The sequence below is a fragment of the Typopeltis vanoorti genome, chromosome 11 (genome assembly GCF_054136105.1).
Source record: "Typopeltis vanoorti isolate ZY-2024b chromosome 11, IOZ_Tvanoo_1.0, whole genome shotgun sequence".
NCBI lineage: Eukaryota > Metazoa > Arthropoda > Arachnida > Uropygi > Thelyphonidae > Typopeltis > Typopeltis vanoorti.
In genome coordinates this window covers 77,372,929-77,378,928 of record NC_143559.1, presented here as the reverse complement: position 1 = coordinate 77,378,928, position 6,000 = coordinate 77,372,929, and positions in this window count along the sequence as shown.

Below are 6,000 nucleotides of genomic sequence, written 5' to 3'. Positions count from 1 at the left end.
TTACTAATGATGTAAATTTTTCATGTAGTACTATCATATCCTATACACCCCTTGAGGGTACATGGCAGGAATTTGATGATGACTAAATGAAAGAACACAAAAAAAAAACCAACCAACTTGATAGCAATCACATAACTCACAAATGTCCTCCTCTCAGCTCCAACACGACATCAATAGCTGAATCCTACTGTGACCTTATTGGTTCATTGCCAAAACATGACACCTGATTGGCTCTCTAAACACTCATGCTCATTGGCTACATTCAAATGAAGGAAAGATACTTCATATCAACCTAAGCAAGTTGTGCTTCTTTTTTCTGGTTATTTGGCTATAACTTTTCATAGAATACAGATAATTGAACAAACTTTGTTGCATTACATTCTTGATTAAATTATCCATTGATATATTTGTAATTTTATGGTATTACACCAAAAAAAGTGGTGTTATGAGCCATCAAACCTCAAAAATACACTTTTTCCAAAAGATTTCCACAATTTTGGCCACTAGTGTATGTTTACAATGGTAAACACATGTATACAAAAATAGTTTATTAAAAATTATTAAAAACTCTAGTATATTTTGTACAATATTACATGGACATTGTAAAGAGAAAAAAGAAAAGATCTTTTACTTAAATATAAAGAGCTAATAAGCTTCATTTCGGCAACAAAAACATTATTTAAATTAAGGGGATATTAAATCCCACATTGTTTTAAAACCGAATAAGAAACTCAAAGATTGGAATCAGAGAGTTTCTTGCCGAATATAGTATAGTAAACTATAAAGTATCGGCGATCACTAAGCGTCCGCTAAATGCAAGTGGCCCAGCACGTAGTGCAATACCGGAAATCTCGCAGCAAAGTTCTGATCACTATTCTTAGGTATTTACCATAATGTAAAAACACATTTCCTAGGAAATGTATGCTGTTATTACATTATGGTGGTGAGGTCACTACCCAGACCGGTTTCAGCCTTCATCAGTGAGTAGCTAGACCGAGATAATACCAAAGTGTTTAGCGAAAAGAACTTTATACTCTGCTATACGAGTTTCCAAACAGGTGCAACCATTAAGTTACTTAAATATAAAGAGCTAATAAGCTTCATTTCGGCAACAAAAACATTATTTAAATTAAGGGGATATTAAATCCCACATTGTTTTAAAACCGAATAAGAAACTCAAAGATTGGAATCAGAGAGTTTTTTTGCCGAATATAGTATAGTAAACTATAAAGTATCGGCGATCACTAAGCGTCCGCTAAATGCAAGTGGCCCAGCACGTAGTGCAATACCGGAAATCTCGCAGCAAAGTCGGTAAAGTTCTGATCACTATTCTTAGGTATTTACCATAATGTAAAAACACATTTCCTAGGAAATGTATGCTGTTATTACATTATGGTGGTGAGGTCACTACCCAGACCGGTTTCAGCCTTTTTTGAGGCTTCATCAGTGAGTAGCTAGACCGAGATAATACCAAAGTGTATAGCGAAAAGGTTTTAAAACAATGTGGGATTTAATATCCCCTTAATTTAAATAATGTTTTTGTTGCCGAAATGAAGCTTATTAGCTCTTTATATTTAAGTAACTTAATGGTTGCACCTGTTTGGAAACTCGTATAGCAGAGTATAAAGTTCTTTTCGCTATACACTTTGGTATTATCTCGGTCTAGCTACTCACTGATGAAGCCAGCCTCAAAAAAAAAAAGGCTGAAACCGGTCTGGGTAGTGACCTCACCACCATAATGTAATAACAGCATACATTTCCTAGGAAATGTGTTTTTACATTATGGTAAATACCTAAGAATAGTGATCAGAACTTTACCGACTTTGCTGCGAGATTTCCGGTATTGCACTACGTGCTGGGCCACTTGCATTTAGCGGACGCTTAGTGATCGCCGATACTTTATAGTTTACTATACTATATTCGGCAAGAAACTCTCTGATTCCAATCTTTGAGTTTCTTATTCGGTTTTAAAACAATGTGGGATTTAATATCCCCTTAATTTAAATAAGAAAAGATCTGTTCATTTGATGCAAGTTGTCCTTAGTAGCTCGTGTCTTGGTTGCAGGAGAATGCATTATTAGAATTCAAAGGAATAAAATAAATAGCTTCTGTAATTCAAAATTAAATATACCGTATTCAGTCTTACAAAAATAAATAAATTTAAAAAAAAAATGAACAGTTTATAGCTATTACTTCCTAAAACTTTGAGACTGCCATGTGATCAGAATAGTTAAGAGTTGGAGGATGTCATGAAGTTTCAAGGAACAGATTATCAAATTTAAATCTACTGGAATGAAGAATGTTGGTTGGTTCCGAAGACATCAGCAGCATGGCGAGCAAGACTAGACTTCTCTGATGTTCCTGGATCTAGAATGGCCATTCTGTTTAAAATTTCTCTGGTGTGGAATAGTGGAAGGCTGTAAGAAGATTTGGTAAGATGCATTTCAGTTTGTGACAGACTCACATTCTTTAAGCACTGTTGCAATGCTGATATTATTCTCAACCTTCTTAAAATCAGGGAGACCATTAAATCACATAAGGTGCATAAAATTTATCAAAAGCCATTAAGGCCTTATTAATAGATCAGTTACATCAAACTAAGAAACAGTTTTTTTTAAATAATGCTTGAAAACTCCATAAAAAAAACAATTCCAAAAACATTTTGAATTAATCTCTAAAATTTCTTTATCCTCAGTCAGATGGACATATTTAAACTGCAAACATTAGACTGACTCATAATTTTTAAGTGTTAAAATGAGGAAATAAGCGTGTTGTTCAAACTGCTGCCAACCTCTGTACCTTAACCAGGTTATAAATTTGACAAACACACCACTCACAAATTTTGAATTGAATATTTTTTCTTATTCCCTTCGCAGATATATATTTTATTGATTATTGGAAATTATGACAAGCGTAGAAAAAGGCATAAGTTTGAAATTGCCTGGATGATACACAAAGCAAAACCTCCTTTTTTAAATATACCATTTCAGAACTGCAACCTCTTCACTCTTTATGCCACAACACTAATACTGTCAACATGATGCAGACAGTGCTGCTTGTTTTAATGGGTACTACAGAATATAATTTTTAATTGCAACCTTTAAAGCTCTACAGAAAGAAGCTTAAAGGAGTCTGACAGGTAATCCTGAAAGGGTGCTTTCCCTTGAAAAGAATTCCTAACCTAATGGTTATGAAAGATCTTAAAAATTCTTGGATATTACTTGTTTAAACCTGCCCAATAATCTCTCTCTTTAATTCTCTGTGGTGTTTTTGATAACCTATGTCCTGCAAAGATTAGAAGAATCATATTCAGTAGCCCATAGAACCATCACCAAATACCTGACATAGATCTCATCTCATCTTTTTTATACCCTCTTTTACCTTGCTGTATCGAGGGTTTATTAATCATCGGACCTCAAACCGTTCACAGGATAAGATGGTCAGCCCTATGCCTCAGTGTATCCTATGCCCTGTAGTGCTGAGTTCTCAAGGTCGGTTTTCCTGCTTTGTGGGATGAAATACCCTACTGTCCATGCCCGGCTACCTTGGCTATGGCTGAGGAAGATCCTTCAGCTTCTCACATTACCGACGGGAATCGAACCTAGAGCACTCCTTCCCCAGGCATATAGTTGCAAAGCTCACAGCCACTAGGCAAACTGCACAGACATAGATTTATTTCTTAAATACGAGATTGCATATTTATCAAAACAAAGCTATTCTGCATCAATGAGAGAATCCAGAAGTTTTCCAGTCTTTAAATCCATATAGATTTTTTCCCAAACCATATCTTCTTTTTGAGCTTGTACCATTTTCTTTACCTTCTATTCACATGATTACTGTTAGTAGTATTTTAATGTGAAGAAATCAGATTCACTTTCAATCACTTCAAAATTGTTTTCCAAAAATATCTCATCTTCACTCTCTGTGGTAGATCTAGAAGCAGTCTACTATTGTATTCTGTTTTTAAGGAATATAGCATACCTTAAGGTTAAATTTCCACGTTTCTAAAGCTTAATGCATTACTCTCTGATTTTTGTTCTTGGTATTACTTGGAAATTATAAGAGTTTATAGTCTGATATAACTTGAACCATACAACAGACATCTCAGTTTTGTTTTCTTAGGATATATAATTGTTAATGTTTCCTTTTCATTGGTCAAATAATTTATTTTTGGTTACTCAGTCTCAAGAAAGCTTTGATTTTAATTCATCTCCTTATTTCTATTTGCTGACTGAAGTAATGCAATCTTGAGATGCATCAACACTGATGAAAAAAAAGGTTCATTCAACCTTAGATGAATTAAAACTGTTAGATTCATAAGAGAATAAATTGCACATTGAGCTCAACTGAAAATTCACTGAACTTCAGGCAACTTAAACAGTTAAATTAAATCATCCTTTGTACTGAAATATTAGTTTCTCAGTCACTTCCATTTTAAGGGAGGAGGGAGAATTTAACAGAAGAAACAGAATAGTTTGTACCTTCTGACAGTGGAGAGAATGTTCATTAAACTGACATATGTAACTTCCCTTCAGCGTAAAGAAATAATTTTTCACAAAGCACAATGGAGGCACATATATTCGATTTTTTTTTTGTTTTCACTAAATGAGATTAATTATCAACAGTTACTTTGTTTCCTCTAAGAAATACTTGGTCCTCTAGGTCGTGAGATTTTTGTGCAAAGCTGGTTACCTTACCAAGTGAAAATCTCCATGACTCAGATGCTTCAACTGGAAAATTCATTGGACAAAAATAATTAATTACGGCCAGGAAAATAAAAGATGTAAATTTTAAAGGTAGCCGCATGAAATGTAAGAAGTATTAATAAAGGAATTGGAATTAGTAAAACAACTAAAAAAATTATTAATATAGCTATGGCAACAGAAACAAACAAAAAAAAAAAATTAAAGGGAACAAAAGATATAGATGGTTGTATTATGTTGTAGAGTAGACCAACATGTCAGAATTTCAAGTAAAGTGGGCATTTCAATTGATAATAAATGAAAAAATAGAATACAAAACTACACTTTTGTAGATGATTGATTTATAAGAGTTAAATTAACAACAAATAGCAACTACTTAAATATTATAGGAGTCTGTGCCTTTGAAGAAGGTAGAAAATATGATTCAGAAATTTTATGAAGTACAAAAACTGTTAAAAAAAAAACCTATTTTAATGGCAAGAGATCTTATTGTTAGAGTCGGAAATAATCCAATCCCCAGTGTTTTAGGTAAATTTGGAGAAATTTGCATAAATAATGATTAAGAAGTATTAGACTTTTTTGCATTTTCAATCATTTTAAAATAACGAATACTTTTTTTCAGAGAAAAGAATATCAACAGGTATACTTGAAAATAGGAGAGGAACAAGAGCTATAACTGGCTATATCATTAATAATCAAACTAGCTCCTCATGTAAGAGATGCACACATTTACAGATGAAATGAAATCTTTTAAGATCATCAAATTCCTGACGTGTACAGGATATGATAGTACTACATGAAAAACATACATCATTACTAACTTCGCATCAACAATTTTCCTCTAAATCAATTTGTTATTTGTCAAGACTCCAACATTATTAAATCTTATATCTCTGTCTTCTAAGGCACTTTTTACTGTATCAATCCACCTATATCTTGGTCTTCCTCTGGATCTTTTTCCTGCCAACCTGGCAGAGAACACTTGTTTTGCTAATCTTTCCTCTCCCATTCTGTTTAAGGGATGTTGGGCTAATCTCAGGTGGTATACCTGAGATTAGCCCAACATCCCTTCATAGTACACCTTGAAACCTGCAGAACAAGTTTCTTATCCTCCTTTGCTACTGCTGTATTGTGAAACAGCCTTCCCCCATAATGTGTTTTTCAATGAACACAATATACAGGATTTTAAATCAAATGTAAAAACAAGTTTCTCCTTTCTCAACCCACTATAGTACTAATGTACTATATAGGTTAATTAACAAAGCAATGAAAAAAAGCAATTGTGATTCCTATCTTT